Genomic DNA, 23,039 nt, shown 5'->3' on the forward strand with positions numbered 1-23,039 from the left:
ACCATAGTCTCTGAGGACACCAATCATCGGTGGCTACTAATCGATGGTTACTTAAGCCGATTCGGTATAAATGATAGGCCGACCACTTGTATACCATATCTGCCGGCATTAACTTATTGCTTAATTTGTCAGACATTGTATTAATAGGCATTGTTTTATAATAATAATAATAATTTTTATGATATTTTAAACAAAAATTTTTATATACTAATAAATTTTATTTGACAATTACTATTATATATATATATATACAGTATATATAACTTTAAAACTTAATGTTGTTTTTTTGCTATCTATTATTATTATTATTTCTAATAGCAACTAATTGAATATAACTTAATGATATTATGATATATATTAAATAAATATAAAATTCATTAACAAAAATAATATATTAAATAAAATAAAAACATTAATTTTTTAATAAAATTGAATTATTTAAACTTAAAACACGTAAACATATTTATTTCAATAATATTAATTAAAATACAATATTAATGTTTTTTTTAAGATATAATAATGTCTGCGTAACAACAATTAGTATAATTTTTTTTTGTAATTTATTTTATATAATTAAAACTAGTTATTATAGTATAATTAAATTGTTTTTATAAAGTTTTTAGTTTAATGTTTGTAAATACATATGCAAAACTTTATAAACAATTTATAATGATAATTACAATAAATAAAATATTTCAGTAATTTAAATTTTATTTAATACTTATAAGTATTAATTTTTTTTTATAATAATTATATATTATAATATTATAATAACTATTAAATTATAAGTACTGTACAAATATTTATTATAAAATTATATTCATTAGTTATATATATATATATATATTTTAAATAATCAATACGTTATAAATGACTTTAATTTTAATAAAAACAATAATATCAATGACTATAATATACAGCAAAATATATGTTAGGAAATATATTTTTACATAAATTTTGTTAATTTGTAAATAATCTATAATATATGGTAAACATTTAGGTAAAATTTTAACATATATTTTTTATTAACACGCTTTAATTGTTATAGTTTAATATATTAATTATAAAATTATTAATATTTTTTTTTTATTTAAATAGTTATGGTGATAGTGTTTTAAAAAATAATACAATAATTAATATTATATATTAAAAAAAAATATTTATAATCTAAATAATTTAGTTTTTTTTACTAACCTAACGTTGGTTGTAAATTTATTAAAAAAAATAATTTTATTATAAATTAAAATTAACTCAAACATTAAACAATATATATTTTTTAATAAAAAAATATTTTAATTAATTAGATTATATCTATATAATAATTTATAGAAATTTTTTTCAAACAAATTAATCGATGCGGCGGTAAATATAATAAATATAAATGCAATCAAACACATAATTAAACCGTAAATCATTATTAGTTTTGGTAATAAATTCAATGATACAAACAATATAATGTATAAAATTATGACAATATTTGTACCAAATGTTAGCCAAATATTTAGTAGAAATTTTGACCAATAAGTCTGGTTATAGTCGGCGATATCGCTAAACAATTTGTCCATTAATTTCATTAGTTGTTGAATACGTTTAGTAGTTGTCGGATGTCTAGTATTATTATTATTATTAGCTATTAGTTTAGTTAATTGTATGGATAGTTGTCGGTATCGGAGCTTCAAATAGCGGCACAATATATAAAAGTAGATCAATTGTACTAATAGTATATTACAAAAATTTAATGACCAAACCGTAAAAATCAATGAATTTGGTAAACCATATAATATGGTCACAAATAATGGGAAATTTATAAAATAACCAAAAATACATAATATATAGATATATATTGTTACTAAATATGTATTGTTTATATAACAACATTGCGATAGCAATCTAAACGATTTCAGTAGCTTCTGGATGTCCTGGGGATCACCGGTTAGACCAACCGACTGGGGTGTCCGTAAACCGGACATCATTTGAAATACCCGTAAAAATCTGGGTTCAATACCCGACATATAGTTATAGAAATAGGTTAACTCGGATAGTAATATAAATATAGTTAATAATGCCGTATAAATGTTACACAATTTTTTCATACCCCACATATAACCCCAATCGTTGAATACGGCAATCAATTGCCAATTGTTTGTATAATCAATTGATAAACATATTATACGTTCAATTAGATAAACCATTGAAACAATTGTTATAATTATCGGTCGATTAAACCATAGTCTCTGTTGTTGTTGAGGACAACAATCATCGGCGACTTCGGCTACGACTAATCGATGGTTACTTAAGCCGATTCGGTATAAATGATAGGCCGACCACTTGTATACCTGATTTTCAGGCAATAACTTTTTAGCCGAAAATTCAGACATTTTTTAGTTTTTTGTTTGTTTGTTATAAGTATTATTACTAGTTTTTTATGTAAATCTATAGACTTTATTTACAATGAAAATTAATTTATATATATATTAAAGTAAATTAATAAATATTTTATTATTCATTAAATATTATTGATATTATTATTATTTAAAAATAAAAATATATATAAATAATCAAGCTAAACTTTATACAGCTTGTATTATCATTAAAAAAAATATTAAGCAATAATATTATTAATAGTATTATTTCGTAATAAAAAAAAATTGTTGTCAAAAATGTTATATAATTATTATTATTATTAGTTTTTAACAAATTTTTAGCAATTATTTAAAAGTTTTTAAAAATATAAATTACTTATATATTTATTATAGATTATAAGTAATAAAAATTTATTAAATTACTTTTATTTTATTATTATAACCAATATTGAAAATTATGAAAATTAATAGTCTTGTTATTATAATATTTAACTTAATTTTATTATATAAAATTTATTTAATTAATTTATTAAAATAAACATAAACATGTTTTTCAGTTATATATTTACTAAACAATACAATAATATTATTGTAATATAATAATTAGCCTATTTTTCAATATACCTATAAATAAGTTTAGCATTTAAGTTAATTATAGATAATTATGTAATAAATTCAATATATAAAATAACTAATAAAAAAACATTATTTTTTTATATTAATAATTTTAATTATTAAAAATTTAATTTTTTTATAAATGTAAATAACGGTTTCTTCTAATAAATTCATTTTTTTATATTAATATATTACAATTTAGTAAACATTTTAATTTTAAACGTTATAAAAAATAAAAATATAAATGTAATTTTTATTTATTATTATATACATAAATTTTTAAAATATGATAATTTTGTTAAAATTATTTATATGCAATTTTGTTAAATTTACAATTTGAATGTTTTAGTATATATATATATTTAAATATACAGTAAATATTAAAAACAGTAGATATATATAATAATTTTAATTTTAATTAAAATCATCAATTAATTTGTGTTCAATAAAATCATATTCAATAATAATTTATAAGTTTTATTAGTACCGTAATTAACCGATGCAGCAGTCATTATAATTAATAAAAATTCACAAATAGTTAACAATACACCATAAATTAATATCAGTTTAACAACAAAATTATTTGACGATACAAATAATATAACACATAATACTATAGCTATGATTGTACCCAATGTTAGCCAAATATTTAGTAAAAATTTTGACCAATAAGTTTGGTTATAATCGGTAATATCGCTAAATAATTTGTCCAATGATTTCAATATATTTAATAAACGTTTATTATTATTATTATTAGTTATTTGGTGTTTAGTTTCAAATACTAGTTGTTGTAATTGTTTAAACAATTTTAATTGTCTTAGTTTTAAATAGCGACACAATAGACAAAAATAGATTACTTGAACTAATAGTATATTACAAAAATAATAACCAAATAAACTAAATAACAGAGAATTTGGTAGACAATAGATTAGTAGATATTTCCCGGAAATTTTCCTGTTGTTTAAGTAGCCAACAATCATAAGTAAACTACACGTTACAGTAACTATATATTTATTATTTCTATTACACCATTTGGTTAATATAGTCATAGATTTTGATAGCTTATGGATGTCCTGGGGATCGGTTAGAGTAACACTAAGGGGTGTCCGCAAACCGGACAACATTTCAAATACCCGTAAAAATGTTGGTTCAATACCCGACATATAATTATAGTAATAGGTTAGCTGTGATACTAACATAAATATCGACATTATTGAAAAATACATATTAAATAACATATTCAAACCGATAAAGCCCTGCCAATTGCCTAACTGTGCATTCAATAGCCAATTGTTTGGATCGATAAACAAACAACTGATACGTTGGATAATAAAAACTATTGAAATAATTGATATAATTATCGGTCGATTAAACCATAGTCTCTGTTGTTGAGGACAACAATCATCGCCGACTGCTATTAATCGATGGTTACTTAAGCCGATTCGGTATAAATGATAGGCCGACCACTTGTATACTATATGTTCAGGTAATAACTTTTTAGCTGAAAATTCAGACATTTTTTTGATGATTTGTTTGGTTAATATAACTTAAAGCAAACTATAAAAATAATAATATATAATTTAACAGTAATATATATATAATAAAAATAATTTAAATAAACTAAAAATATATTTGTTTTACTTTAAATTATCATTAATTTTTATTATACTAATCTATTAAATTTATATATTTTTTTGCAATTTAACTAAATTATAGATGCAATTACAGCACTATAATTATAATACAGAATATCATTAAATAAATTAATGTCAAAAAATTGTCTTTAATATTATTATTATTATAATTTTTATTTAAAAAATAATTTATTTAATTATTTTATTTATAATAAGTTTAATTGTACTTACTATTATTATAAATTGTAAATTTATTACCTATAAAAAATATATGTAAAATAAAATTTATTTATATTATAAAATATTTAAATTCAATAATTAAAAATATCTATTTTTGGTAGAAAAATAATGAATATTATTATTGTAATTATAATTTATTTATAGATATTATTAATAACATAACGAAAAATATAATTTAATATATCTGTTAAGTATGTAATTTATTATTGATTAAATTTAATCAATATTATTTTATTTTTTTAATATATTAATAAAATTTTCTTTAAGCAACTAATTATTTTTATTTTATTAAATATAACTATTTTTAAAATAATATGATAATTATTATTTAAAATATATTGTATTTATAAAAACTATCATACATTTAGTGTTTTATTATCATTAATAAAAACTTATTTTAAAAATTAAAAAAAAATTAATTATAACTAATTGATTATTTTTAAATTTTATTTAACTTTTTTAAACGATGTTAATTTGCAAAAAAATGATAATTTTTTAAACTATAAATAAACATTACAAGTAATATAATAATAATAATAATAATAATAATAATAAACAAAATAATTAGATATTTTTAAAATTATTTAAAATTAGAATAATAACAAAAAAAATAATTCTAAGTATAATTTATAACTTAATTATTAATATATATATATTTAGAATTTTTTTATATTTTTTATTATTTTTTAATAAATTGCAAAAAAATAAATATTGATAAATAAAACATTTAGCCAAACATATTAGTAAATAGTAGATAATTATTGAACATAAAAAACGTATACTGAAATATAGCCAGACTGTCCATTGGAAATAATTGGCCACAATATAGCCCTATACTCGGCTCAGTTGTCAATTGTTCAATCATTGTCCGTATGGCCAGTCGATCGCCAATAGGTATCGTATGAAACATTGGACGACCACTAAGTTGTTGAGGACAACCATTACGGGCCAAATAACCGTAGAGTACATGAATGGGACAATAGATACGTTTGTCAAACTCCCTGATCAATAGGATAACGCCCAGGCATACTGTACACTGGTAGCCAAATAAAATAACCAATATTGAACTAGCTAATCTAGATAGTCGATGCCAATTTCTAACAAAATAATAATAAACTAGATAGACATCCATTGTAAACCATAGAAAATAGACCAACAGGATCCAGGTGCTCAAATATTGATTGCAACTGTAGACTAGTTTACTTAGATACTGGTGCTCATTGATAGCATTTAATAATAGACGATGATTATTATAATTAATATTAATATGATGATTATAATTTTTAATAATTATAGAAAATTTACGATAATTTTCTAAAAAATTTACTAGCAAATAAATTAGTGCAATAACTATTATGATTAATATATAAATAAAACATGCACATACATGTACTATCATAATTATAGCTAATATCGTCCATAGGATTATCATGGTTAATTTAAAAATTAAATTATAATAATTATAATTGATTAATACTACTAGATTGTAGCTAGCTACTATTGTTAAACTAATATAGGCTATAGATAGTATTGAATAGGATAGGGTAAATATTAATTTATTTCCCATTAGTAATCTAGTAATCAATCGGATAATTGATTGATAGAAAATCAAGCTAGCTGATTTTCTAGTTGTAGTAGTAGTAGTAGTAGTAGTAGTAGTAGTAGTAGTAGTAGTAGTAGTAGTAGTAGCTGGATACTTTAGTAGTCGACCATATTTCATTGCTAGTAGGTATGACCACCAGCACCGGTAGTTATCTGGACGTATGTCCTGATAGAGCCAATCGTTTATTAATAGCCACATAAAACCGTAAGTCATTGAAACAATGGATGTCATAAATATCGATTGATAGCCATTACCACTAAATTGTTGATTGGTTATGTCGACTACCAGTTCCAGCACCAGTAGCCTATAGTAGTTATCTATATTATTAGTAGTAGTGGCTTAGTAGCCGGTTATTAAAAACTTAATGATAACTAACAGCCAAATTAGTTTCAAAACTATGATTTTCATAATACGTTTGATTGGATTTTGTTTAATCAATTGGTTTTTATAGTGTTGTTTGTGTTGGCTATCGATTGTATAATAGGATGTTATATAATATTGACGATTGAATTGTTCAATCAATTCAAACGTATCGCACATATTGTTATTATTGGTATTATTATTATTATTATTATTATTATTGTTTTCAATTATAACCAATTTTATTAACTCAACAATCAATGTTAGCGTAAATTTGATAATTAGTTTACAATTCAATAGTCTATCAATTGAAACAACTAATAATTTAATATAATTTAAAATTAGAAATTTTATAATATTTAGAATTAAATAAATTGCTGAATGTATTAATTTAAATAAATAATTCATGATTACTATAATTTAGTAGATTTTTTAATAAATAAATAAATAATATTTTGTACACAAGTTTTTAATTATTAATATTTTGTTAACTCTATTATTAGTATATGAATTGTATTATTTAAAAAAAATATTATTTATATATAAATTATATGGATATAAACTATATATATATATATTATCAAATAATAAATTAATTAAAAATGAAATATATTATAGTAATCAATGAAATTTACAATAATAAATTAAGATATATTTTTTTATATTAAGAAATATATATATTTTTATATTAATAAATGTTTTTTTAGGAAATTTTATAAAAACAAACTTAATTGAAAAATTGCGTTTAAAACTTTTTTAATAAATCTATGCATTTATTTCATAATACAGATATTTTTTTGAATATAAGTCTATTAAAAGTTTTAAAAAAATCATTTATTTTATAATAAAAATTAATTTACATATAAATTTACATTTACTACTTATCATTTTAATTATTATTATGAAAATAGTGCATTATAATAATTTAATTATAGATATCAAATAAAATTTATTAGTAATGTTTTTTTTCGATGTTGATGTAATTAAGTTGAAAAACTAATAAATTATATTTAAAGATAATTTTGAAAATAAACTTTAAATAATTATATAAGATATTAAATTGTAATTGTGTTTGTTAAAGCTAATTATTTTAGCTATAATAACGGTAATACTAAATAAAGTATTTCATACATTTTTATTGCATCGAATTGTAAAAAATTAATTAAATTTTAACTAATTCATAATTATAGTATGAATGCAAGAAATTTTTTATGCAATTTATTTTTTGTTTAATATAATTACATATTTTAATTAAGAACTAATTATATATATATACAGTAGATATATATAATTTAATTTAGATATATATATATATATATATATATATATATAATGACTATTAGGGTTGCTATAAGACCTTAAATTTGGAGGAATGTCCTCCAAATTGCTTTCTGTGAATCAATTATGTTATTAATATCCTTAAATGCTTTTGTCGTCCATTTATTTATTTTTAAATTATAGTAATTATAAATATCATAAATTTATGTATATTTTATATAATAAGATTAAAAAAATATAACAGAAACAATATTTTTTTTATTGAAAAACATTTATTTAGTTATTTTTTTATAGAATTTCTTACATTTTAACTTTAGTAGTATTAGATTATTTTTAATGAAACTATTTTTTATACATTTAAATTTTTTTATTGTTAGTTTTAATGAATAAATGTTACAAATATTTTTAACTATTTTATTAATAAATGATATATTAATAAAAATAATATATTTAACTAAAAATAGAAACTGTCATCACATATCCTCTATTTTAAAAAAATTGTATCTAGCAACCCTACTGTATATCTCAAAATAATTATATATAAGTTTAAAAATCTGTATTTTTTCTCTAATTCAAAAACTTAATAAAAAATAGTAAATTTTTTTAGGTAAATTTATTTTGAAAAAAACTATTGGAAAACTATTGAATCATGAATCAAACTTATTCAACAATTTTGTTGATTGTAATTATATTAATAATACATGAATCAAACAACATTGTTGAATGTGGTGATGCTAGTGGTAATAATAATGATCAAAAACCTCAAGGTATATAATTATTATTTTTTATTATTATTGGTAAAAAAATAGAAAAATAATAATAAATTAAAAATTAAGTAAAATAATTATATATTTCATGTTCTGAATAACTAGAGTCTTAAACACCGACACCGACTACGATAGCGGCGATATATTTTTAATTTCAATTATTATTATCAACAATAAGTTGGATTGTAAATGAAAGTAAACATGGGCTATTTTTTGTCTAGTTAATTTAATAAACTAAATGTTATTGGTCAATTTAGTCAAAATTCATTAATTACATGATTAAGCAGTTATAATGCAGTCGATTATCATTTTTTATAATAGTTTTTCAAAAGTTTCAAAACTTTATATAGAATTAATATTAATTAATTTTAAAAAATGACCAATAAGTTTAGTTTAAAAAATTATCTAGTAAAAATTGCCCTTGTTTACTTTTTAAAACAATCCAACTTATTGTTGACCAGATAATTGAAATTTTTTTTAAATATATCGCCGCTATCGCTGTAGGTGCCGCTGTTTTTGAGACCCTCCACTATAACTTATTTTTTTTAATTTTATTTATTTTTTTATTTCAAAAAATTACAAGTATGTGATGGCAAACAATGTACTACTGCTGATGATTGTTGTAAAAAACATCCACAATGTTTTTATAAATTAAATAAAGATTATGTTAAAGAAAAAACTGGTCTATGTAGATTTTCGAATTGGGGAACACTTGGAAAAAAATAAAAATAAAAATGTTAACTATATTATACTGTATAAAATTTATATTTAATTAAATTGACATTGTTATTACCTATTAAAGGGAAAAAAATGGTTTCCTAATATAATAAAATATATAGTTTAGAATTGAATTGAATTGAATTTTATTTTTATTTTAAATATTACAGAAAGAAAAAAGTATAATATATAATAAATTATTTAAAATATAAAATTAATTAATAGTAGTGTTTAAAATCTAAAATGATTATTTTAACTTTTAAATTTTTATTAGTTAATTTATTATTTGTAAACTACAAATGTATTGACGCAATTGTAGGCAAGCATTAAATATTTTTTTTTAATTTAAAATATTATATTTCAATAAATAGTTTAAAAACGATTTGCGTAACCCATAAGGAAACTATTTATTTTTTTATTAAAAAAAATTTCTTTAAATTTATTATGAAATAAGTAATTTTATGTAAAACAATCATCTTACATTTTTATTATAAAAAAATAAAACAACTTCAAAAAAATGATTTATAGAATTAAATAAATAAATACAATACTAATTATTTCTATAAAACATTTTTTAATAGATTTATTTTTTATATAATAAAATGTAAGATTTCCAAAAAAAATACTTATTTCATAATTAACTTAAAAAATTTATTTTAATAAAAAAATAGTTTCCTTATGGGTTTAATGACGCAAATTGTTTTTAAACTATTTATTGAAATATAATATTTTAAGATTTAAAATATTTAATGCTTGCCTACAATTGCGTCAATACAAAAAATAGTTTACAAAAAATAATTTTAAAAAAAAATAAATTAATAATAAAAATTAGTTAAAATAATCTTTAGATTTTAAACACTACTATAGTTAACATATTTAGTTATAGATTTAGTTAACAATAAAAAAACTCGTAACAAACTAGAATAAAATAAAATAATTAATAAAATAATTAATAATAAAAATTTTAGTTAAATTTTTTAAATTTAATAAAAATAACAAATACACACATAGTCATTATTGTTGTAATAGTAATAATAGCTAGTAATTAATTAATTGAAATTACATTTAATATTTTATTTTTTCAAAAAAAAAATGCCCATTAGCTGCCAATTATTATAATTAAATATAATTTTATTAAATAATTGAAAAATAAAAATATAATATATTATGTATTTAAAAATTAAAGTACAGCATAAATTTATTTGTATATTTACTAAATAATTAATTAGATAGATTAACATAGATAATAATACTATTATTATTATTACCATATAATTCAATTGATATAATTTAAACAAACATTAATAATAATTATATTATAATTTATTGTTTATTTTTTTAAAAAACTGTATCAAATTAGTAATTATTTATAATTATTAAAATAATATTCTAATTAATTAGATTATAATTGTATAATAATTTATAGAAATTTTTTTCAAATAAATTTATCGACGCAGCCGTAAATATAATAAATAAAAATGCAATCAAACCCATAATTAAACCATAAGTTAGTACTAGTTTTGGTATAAAATTTAACGATACAAACAATATAGCATATAATATTAGTACAATAGTAGTACCAAATGTTAGCCAAATATTTAGCAAAAATTTTGACCAATAAGTTTGGTTATAGTCCGAGATATCGACAAACAATTTGTCCATTGATTTCATTAAATTTTGAATACGTTTAGTATTAGTATTAGTAGTTTGATGTCTAGTAGTAGTAGTTATCAAATAAAATAATTGTCTCAATAGTTGTCTATACCGGAGCTTCAAATAGAGGCACAGTATGTAAAAGTAGACTACTTGTACTAATAGTATATTACAATAATAGTAAGTCCATAGAGAAAAAATCAGGGAATTAGGTATACCATAGACTATGGTATATATTAGTGGAAATCTATTTAGATTACCAACAATTACTAGTAATATTGGATATATTGGTATTATATATGTATTATTTATATGACAACAATTGGATACTAATCGCATCCGATTGATAAGCTTCCGGATCTCCTGGGGATCACCGGTTAGGCCAACACTCCCTGGTGTACGCAAACCGGACATCATTTCAAATACCCGTAAAAATTTCGGTTTAATACCCTGAATATAGTTATAGAAATAGATTAACTCCGATAGTAATATAAATATAGACATCAATGTATTGTAAATATTAGCCGATTTATCCAATTGCCAAATATATGGCCAATCGTTAAACACAGCAATCAAATGCCAATTGTTTTGATTATTGATAAACAAACAGATTATACGTTCAATTAGATAAACCATTGAAACAATTGATATAATTATCGGTCGATTAAACCATAGTCTCTGAGGACAACAATCATCGGCGTCTACTAATCGATGGTTACTTAAGCCGATTCGGTATAAATGATAGGCCGACCACTTGTATACTATATTTTCTGGTAATAACTTATTAATTGATAATTCAGACATTTTTTTGTATAAGTAAATAATTTTATTACTAAAATGTTTTTAAAATATTATATTTTCTTTATAAATAACAAATTATAGTTAATTGCTATTTTTGGAAATTTTTTTACTAACAAAATTACATTTATTATGTTTTTATTATTATTATTAATAGATATAAAATATTTTTATATTTTAAATTATTGTTTTTTTTAAAAAACATTAAAACTTTAATTGGTCTGTAACCATTTAATCAATAAACTATATTTGTAATTATTCATCTAGTATTTTAATGTTATTTACAAATTACAAAAAAACAACAAAATTTTTTAAAAATGTCAATTATTTTTCGATATTATCAAATGTTATGGTATTATAACTAAATTTTTATAATAAAAAATAACAAAATTTATATCTAAAAATATTTTATTACTTTTTATTTATAGACTATATCTATAGATCATATGGTGTTAATGTTTTTTTTTGTGTATTTAACTTTTAACTATAAAATTATCACAAATATAATAAAATATATGTATAATAAATTAAATTAATATTAAATATTATATAAAATTACATATGAAAATATAATATATTATATATTTTATTTGTACCGTAATTAACCGATGCTGCCATCATAATGATAAATAAAAATTCATTCAAAAACAAAAAACATGCATAAATTAGTGATTTTAATTTAACTAAAAAATTTAATGATATAAATAATATAACATATAATAGTAGGACATTAACCGTACCAAATGTTGACCAAATATTTAGTAAAAATTTTGACCAATAAGTTTGATTATAATCGTCTATATCGACAAATAGTTTGTCCAATGATTTCAATATATCTACTAATCGTTTATTTTTAATTGGATTAGTTATATGGGGTTTAGTTATTAATACAAGTCTACGTAATTGTCGATAACATTTTAACTGCCGGTGCCTTAAATATAGGCACAGTATGTAAAAATAGATAACCTGTACGACCATTATATTGCAAAAATAATAGGTAAACAAACCAAATAGCAATGCATTGGCTATACCATAGATCATTAGGCAATAGTTTAGCTAGAGTTATTTTTACAATTTTATACGGAAATTATCTATTATATTTAATTATATATAATACAATTAATGTTTTAAAAAAAATTATAATTATATTTGTTTGTATATATAAATTATTTGTATTTTGAAATAAAAAATATTAAAATTATTAAATTAATTATTATTATGATAATTGCTATATGCTGTATGTTATATTCATATATATATATATATATATAATTATTTATATTAAATAATGTATTTAAAAATGTTTATACATTTCATAAAAAATAATTGATATTATATTATATGAATTTATTTATTATATATATGATATAATAGTTTTATAACAATCTATACGTATTTTTATCCAAATAAAAACATATTATTACATGTAGTATTGATTTATTTAGGTATTAAAATTTATTGATACAAACACTATAATGTATAAAATAATAATGTATTAATTGTTTAAAATTAATAATTACTATAAATATATAAAGAAAATTATTTTATTATATTCTTAGTAATACAGTATGATTATAATACATCAAATATAATTATTAAAAAATAATACAATAAATCTAATTATAATATTTAAAAATAAAAATTTCATTTATAATTATTTTATTTATAAAATAAAATAATTTATTTATCTATAATTTAAATATATATATATAAACTGTATATTCAGTATTTATTTCATTGAATTTATTTTATTATTTAAATATATAATTGTTTAATAGTTTAATAGATATATTAGTACATGAATTAACTGATGCGGCTATTAGTATAATCCATAGAAAACCAGTCAAACAAAAACATATGCCATAAATAAATATTAATTTTATAAATAAAGTCATCGATACAAATACAGTACTATATAATAGACAGACAATAGTTGTACCATAAGTTAGCCAAATGTTTAGTAAAAATTTTGACCAAAAAGTTTGGTTATAGTCGTCGATATCGGCAAATAATTTGTCCAATAATTTCATAATACGTTGAATACGTTTAGTAGTATTATTAGTAGTAATAGTAGTTATCTGATTATTATTTGCTTTCAATATTTGCTGTAATTGTCTAAAAATATTTTCGTATCTAAGCTTTAAATAGCGGCACAGTATGTAAAAGTAGATGACTTGAAACAATAGTATATTTAGGTAATAATAGGTCCACAATGCAAATAACAGTGCATTGGGTATACCATATATTAGGGCATACCATAGGGGTAAGTATACTAAATAGCCGGTCATAAGTGTTAATATAGATAACTGTGCAATCAATATACTATTTAGATTACTATAAATCGATAGCCAACGCATCCATTTGATAAGCTTCTGGATCTCCAGGGGGTCGGTTAGACCAACACTCCCGGGTGTACGCAAACCGGACATCATTTCAAATACCCGTAAAAATGTTGGTATTATACCAAACATATAATTACAAAAATAAGTTAACTCTGATATTATTAAAAACATGTTCATTATTGTTGTAAATATATCGGAATTTTTTCTAAATCCCCAAACGTGTCGCCAATCGCCTAACAGTGCAAACAATAGCCGATTATTATTATTGTCTGAATCGATAAACAAACAGATTAGACGTTCAATTAGATAAATCAATGAAACAATTGATATAATTATCGGTCGATTAAACCATAGTCTATTTGGTTGTTGAGGACAACAATCATCGGCTACTAATCGATGGTTACTTAAGCCGATTCGGTATAAATGATAGGCCGACCACTTGTATACCTGATTTGGATGTAATAACTTGTTTGCCGAAAATCCAGACATTTTTGTTTTGTATAAAAAACTTTTATAGTTATTATTTAATTTTTTTTGTTAATTATTAATATAAAAGTTCAATTGTATTTATATAAACTATTCAAATACACAATAATTTATTAAAATTCAATGTCATATTATATACTTTATATTTTATATAAAATTATAATTAATATATAATATAATATAATTAATGTTGCACTAAAAATTCAATTAAATTTCTAAAAATAATAATAATAATTTTTATTACATTAATTACTAATTAATATTTTCAAAACAAAAAAAAATAACTATTAGTATACAATTTAGTCTAAATTTAGTGTATATATAATAATTTTTTTACATGTATACTATAATTAATATGTATTAATATAAAAAATATAAACAATACTTATATTATAATTAATAGCTAATTATATTGCTTTTTATTTGAGTACAGCTATTAGTTTAATATATTTATTTTATATTAATACTTCCAAATTAATTATCACTATTTTTTAGTTATTTTTATAATTATTATTGTGTAATTGTTATAAATAATATATATGTATTAAATAAATACTAACTTGTTTTGATTATTTAGATATTTTAAAAACTAATATATATATATATATTATAAATATTATTTATAAACATAATATTAGAAAAAAAATCTAAATAATTATATAATTAATTCTGATTAAAATAAAAATTATATATATTATATATATACTATGATAAACATACAATTTAATATTTTAGTTGACAACATTAGTGACAAAATAAAATTACTAATAAATTTTAAGCAATAATATTATTTAAAAATATAATAATAGATTTTAAGTGCAATTATTATTATTATTATTATTATAAAATTATTGATTTAACTGTAATTTTTAATTGATAATACAATTTATTTTGATTGATAATATTCAATTATATATTTTATATACAATATAATCAATGTATAAATATATATACTGTATTTATTTCATTACACATTTATATACAATTCAATTTAGTTTCTAATAATAATTAACTATTTTTATTATATTATTTACTAATAAAAATTTTCAAAAAAATATAACTAATAGTTATCAATAATAATAATTTAGCATTAATTATCAATATAGATTTATGATATAATTAATTTAGTAATGTTAAAATATGAATTATTAAAACTGTTTTTTACTATTGTAATTATTTTTGTTTTCATAACTATTGTATAATTTATAATTTATTTTATGTCTAATTTAAAGTTCAATATTGAATAAAATATTTATTTAATGAAATATATAGAAAATTGTATTATAAATTTTTTAATTTACTGTATTTTTTATTTGTATTTAAATGTGTATCTAAATAATTAAATTTTTATTTTAAAAAGACTTTGAATAAAATATATACAAACTTTTGTTGTATAATGAGATTTTTTATATTATTTTTTGTAAATATTATAATAAAAATTTCTTAAAATCTTTTCAAAATAAAATTATATAGATACACATTTAAATACAAATAAAAAATAAAAAATCTATGAGAAAATATAAAAATATTTTAGAATAATTTTCAAATTTTTATTAGTTTGTAGTTTTTTATATTAGAAAATGAATTTATCTAATTAATTGAATTAAAATAATATCATTAATTTAAATCATAATAATTTTTTATCTGAAACTGTGCTAAATTAAATAGGATTATGTAAGGCTCCAAGGCTCAAATATATAACTTTTATAGATATATTTATAATAATTAGAAAATTATTTTTAAATAATATCATTCATAAAATTAATAAAAAATTTAAAAAATTAATTAAATAGTATTTTTAGTTATTATAAAATACAATTTATTAAATTTATTATTATAACTAAATTTTATCTTGATTATTTTTTTTTAATAACTAATTGTTATCTAATAATTAATTAATAGATTAATTTATTGATTAATTTTTGTTTGAAATATTAAACCAAATAAATCATTTTGTTGTGAATCTATTCTTGGTTTAAAAAATGATTTACTTATAAAATTATCATTTAAATATTTTTGCTTGTTTCTGATAATAGTTGTACATGTTGGTCTATCATTATATGATAATTGTGTAGTAGATTTTATTAAATCAGCTACGTTGTCTATCTGATTTTTTAAAATGTTGTTCTCATACAATTGTCTAATTAATAATTAAAAAAATATATAAATTTAACAGTTTATAATAAAAATAATAACTTATTATACAATACCCATCATAATTGTTGCTGTTCAAATCAAATAATTCGCGTATTATATAACCTATACTATAGATATCACTTTTCTCATTATATGCCACTCCAATACAATATTTATCACCCGAAACCTCTGGTGCCATATATTTATGTGTACCGACATTTTTGGTATGACTTTCCGATAGAGAGCCCATAAGGTTGTGATCAGTGGCCAAACCAAAGTCACATAATTTAAGAAACCGATTATTAATTGGCTTATCATTGATGAGTATATTTCCGGGTTTGAGATCGCGATGAATAACTGGCGGTTGTCTTGTATGCAGATATTCAACGCATTCACACAACTCTAACATTATATGACTTGTAATGTAATACTCGATACAATTCATCGGTTCATCAGTTTTTCGTTGAAATGTTTTTCCTTTTAATTCAATCAAATCTTTAAGACTTTGTGAACATAACTCCATTTGAATGTAAATATTATTTGTTTCAATCCATGCGTCATAACATTTGACAACAAATTGTGATTGAATTCTAAATAATGCTTCAAATTCTTTAATATAATTATTTCTACTTATATTTTCTAAAAAGTAAATAAATTAATTAATAAATTATATATATTATTTATAAATTTATTTATTTTTATTACCATTTATTTTAACTTTTTTGATTGCAAATCTCTTAATTAATTTATTATCTTGACATTTATAAACGCATCCGTAATTACCTTGACCAATCATTTCTATTATTTGAAATTTTTTAAAATAATAATCTGGTCTTTTAGTTAATTTCCAAATAGTATTAACATATTTATTTAAATCAATAGTTTCAAATGTTTCATTGTATTCATTGGCATATATATCGATAAATGAATTTGTTTCATAGCATTCACCTAATTCAGTATTTAGGCTATAAAATAATTCATAGTATTTGTTATCTATTTTAATATATTGACCGCACATATCACTAACTGAATTAATATTTGGTATTTTTGTTGGTATTTCATATGACTTATTAAAACATTTTCCGCATTGATATACATATCCATCGTTTGTTAAAAAAAATGTAAACGATTTCTTTAAATTTAACAATATATTATTATAATGATAATAATAAGTAATAAATTTGATATTTTTCAATTCACTAATCAATTCGGGTTTTAAATAATAATCATTATTTTTATGTCCCAATTGATAGTTTCTATTTTCACCCCAACTGTAAACGAGTCCATCTGTTGTTATGACAAATGAAGTGTAATTATAACAATAAATTGATTTAATGACTGTATTTAAGCCAAATATAATACGAGTCAAACTATTAGTGAATTGAGTTTGTTGTCCAAATTTTTTATAAGCATTACTTCCCCATCCATAGACAATACCATCACAGGTTAGTGCCAGTGAATGATAATATCCACACTTAATATCAATAATACATTTATCGCTTAGGAATGTAATGATCGCTGGTTTGTTGTACTTATCATTGGTATGTCTACCCAATTGTTTGCAATCATTTGAACCCCAGCTATATATATGTTGATCACGTGTTATACACAATCCAAAGTCATATCCGATAATAAATTTGTTGACATTTTTCTGACATAATTCAGGTATAACTTGTAATTTATTGACATCCATGTTATGACCCAAACCAAGTATACCAAAATAGTTATCGCCTAATGTATAGACGCGATCACAATTTGTCACAAACCATAAAACATTATTATAATAGTGTAATAATTTTATCGCAAATTTTTTTGTTAACGTTATAAAGTCTATTATTTTAATATTAAGATCAATTTTTTTACAAAAATCTGTATTATTGTTTTTCAAAATAATAGTTTTATATGTTATATTATGTTTATTGAAAATTATATCAATAAAATTATTTGAAAATATCTCATTTAGTCTAACATATGCGATATTTTCTAATTTAAAATAGTTAGTATTATTAATACAAACAAATTCATTACAAATATTCGATATATTAATTAACTTGTCATTTAATTTCATTTTTTTAAAATGATTATTAAAATAATATTCACATTGAAATAAATAGCCATCATACGATAAAAAGTTAATTATTGTATTTAAATTATTACTTCTGTATAGTGAAATACATTTTATATTGTTTAAATTATTTAGTATTTGCGGTAGATAATATTTGTTAATTAAATAGTTATTATTATTATTATTATTGTAATACTTATTTTGACCCCAACTGTAAACGAGACCATCACTTGTTATGGCAAATGAACACCAATTGTAACAATAAATTGATTTAATGACAGTATTTGTGGGAAATATAATACGAGTCGGACTTTCAATGCATTCAGTTTGTTGTTCACTACAGTACTGTCCGCATATGTTATGACCCCATCCATAGACAGTGCCATCACTGGTCAGTGCCAGTGAATGATGTGAACCACAAGTGATATCAATAATTGATTTATTGGTAAAAAATTTATTAATAGCTGGTTTGCAGTACTTATCATGACTGGTATGTCTATCCGATTGTTTGCAAACATTATAACCCCAGGTATATAATTGTTGGTCACGTGTTATACATAGAGCCAAACTATCTCCTATAATAAATTTATTTGAATTTTTGTCTGACAATTCATGTATAATTTGTGGTTTATTAACACTATAGTTGTGACCCAAACCAAGTCTACCCCACTTGTTATCACCCAATGTATAGACGCAATCATTATTAGTCACAAACCATACACTATCGCCATTACAATGAAATAATTTTATTTCATATTTCAAATTATTTGGTATGTTTTTACACAATGAAAACTTATCCAACAATTTATCAATTATTGACATTTTTAATTAAATTTATAATTTTAGAGAATGAAAATTTATTTAAAAAACTAAGAATATTGAACATTATTAAAATTTTTATTAATAATATTATGTTATTAACATTATAATAAAAATCTATGGCGACTAGTTTATAACAATCAAGCAAAATATTTGAATTAATAATTACAAATAACCTTAAAATAATACTTAATAACAATTAATTTTACTTATATAAGATGTATAATTGTATTAATACACAAAATTTATAGTATTGATAAAAAATAATCTAAAATTATCATGGTTATTATCAGTAAAAATATTTTCAAAATATAAATTTGCTATTATTAATTTTTTTACTTAACAATATAAAACTTATTTTATGGTATTACTAATTTTTATTATTTAATTTGTAATCATAACTAACAATATAAATTATCTATATTTTTTACATGAAGAATTTATTATCAGTTATGATAATCAGTATGAAATTATTACTTATAATTAATTATTTTAGCTAAAAGTTAGCGAATAATTATAGGAAAAATGTAATTTTTAATTTAAACTTTTTTAAAATTAATATGTTATTTATTTTATAATATATAAAAATTTATGATTACAAAATTACAATAAAAATGTAATAGTTTAAAATAACAGTAATTTATAGTAAAAATAAAAATAAATATTTAATTAAAAAAATATTGAATATATATGTAAAAATAAAAAACAAAAATTAAATAATAGTTTTTAAAATTATATAAAATTAATATCAGCATTTATAAATAATAATTTTATATATTAAGCTGTATTAACTTTTGTTATAAAAATTTTCTCAATTATATTATTTTGAGAATTGTTAAAACATGAATTAATAAATTTTTCTTTAATTACAAATATGTACTTTTGTTTATTTTTTAAAATATCAGTACATGCAGGTCTATTGCGATAAATTTGATCTAACATTGACTTGATTAAATCTAGAACATTTTTCATTTGTATGTTAGAAGCATTGCTTTTATATAAGTGTTCAAATTCTCTAAAAACAAATCAAAATTAATTAATTAATAATGGTTTTAAATAATTAATATATATTTCAATACTTTCGATAAATATTGCTGTCAATATTGAATAATTCTAATAAAATTATTCCCATACTATAGATGTCGCATTTCTCATTATAATCGACTTTATTATTGTTATTATTATTATTATTAATATAACTAATTTCTGGTGCCATATATTTAAATGAGCCAACATTATTAGAATGTGATTCAGATTGTGAACCTATTCGATTGTGATCAGTAGACAAACCAAGATCACATATAATTAGAAATCTATTATCATTTATATTATCGTTGATTAGTATATTATCGGGTTTGAGATCTCGATGAATAACCGGTGGGTTTCTTGTATGCAGATATTCAACGCATTCAAACATTTCTAGCATTATATGACTTGTAATGTAAAACTCTATACAATCTAACGGTTCATTTGTTTGTCTATTAAATATTTGATTTTTAATTTCAATGAAATTTCTAAGATTTTGCGAATATATTTCCATTTGTATGTATAAACAATCACATTCTTTCCACGCGTCATAACAGACTACAATAAATTTTGATTGAAGTCTAAATAGTTGTTTAACTTCTTTTAAAGTTGTTTCTTTGTGTTTTTCATCTTAAAATATATAAATATTAAAATATTTTATCAATAAATATTAATATATTACCTTTTATTTTAATAATTTTTATGGCAAATTTTTTATTTAATTTATTTACTAAATAGACTTTACCGAAACATCCATTTCCTAATAAATTAATTTGGTTGAACGTGTTTTTATAAAAATCAGTTCTTTCATCAATTACAAAATTAATATTTAAATATAAATTCAAGTCCAGTGTTTCATAAGTTATTTTATGTTTATCAGCAATTATATCAATAAAATTATTAAAACATAATTTTTGTAATTTTATTGTGTATTTATATACTAATTCGTAATAATTGTAATTTTTAACAATGTACTGACCACACATATTATCAATTGAATTAATATTTAATTTAATTTGCTTTTCAAATACTTTTTCATGAATTTTTCCACATTGATATAAAAATCCATTGTTTGTTAAAAAATAAGTTAATCTAATATTATTTTTTGTATTAGAAAAATAATTTGTGATTAATTTGATATTTTTCAATTCAAAAATTAATTTTGGTTTTTTAATAATGTGGAAATTCTTATGCCCTAACAGATTGTCTTTATTATAACCCCAACTGTAAACTTGTCCATTATTTGTTATGACAAATGAACAATCATTAATACAATAAATAGAATTTATTTGAATATTTTCTTGAAATTTAACTAAAGTTGGACTTTTACTGAATTTACTAATTTTTCCACTATTAATTTGATTGTATTTATTATTATTACTCCATTCATAAATATTATTATTTTTATCGAGTGCTAGTAAATGATGTGATCCACATTTTATATCAATTATATTTTTATCGGTAAAAAATTCAATAATTTTAGGTTTGTTGAACACTTTATTTGAAGTTATTTCTTTTAGTTTAATTTCAAAATAATCCCAACTATATACTTGATTGTCATGAGTAATACATAATATGATGTCAATTCCAATAATAAGTTTCTGAACATTTTTATTACACAATTCTGGTATAACTTGAGGTTCATTGACTATCTTGTTATGACCCAAACCAAGTATACCATTTGTATTATTTCCCAGAGCAAAAACATAATTATTTTTCAAAAACCAAATATTATTATATGTTGAATGTATTAAACTAATTTATGTTTTAATAGCTTCATTAATTTTTTGGGGAAATCTTAATTAGCGGCGCCGACGCCGACAGCGGCGATACATTTTTAGCAAAATAATATATAACAGCGGCGATGACAGCGGCGATATAAGAGCGGCGATGAAACAGCGGCGATGACAGCGGCGATGACAGCGGCGATGACAGCGGCGATGACAGCGGCAATGACAGCGGCGATATAAGAGCGGCGATGACAGCGGCGATATAACAAAAAATTATATTAAATTTTATTAAACTACTTAATTTAATTTAAAAATTAAGTAAATTTTAATAAATTTATTTAAGATTAATTTAATAAAATTTACTTAAAAAATTATTTTAATTAAATTGTTAAATTAAATTTCATTAA

Source organism: Oppia nitens, unplaced genomic scaffold (assembly GCF_028296485.1).
Source record: "Oppia nitens isolate AA-2021 unplaced genomic scaffold, nextdenovo-longstitch-racon4-pilon3 scaffold25_pilon_pilon_pilon, whole genome shotgun sequence".
Classification (NCBI taxonomy): Eukaryota; Metazoa; Arthropoda; class Arachnida; order Sarcoptiformes; family Oppiidae; genus Oppia; species Oppia nitens.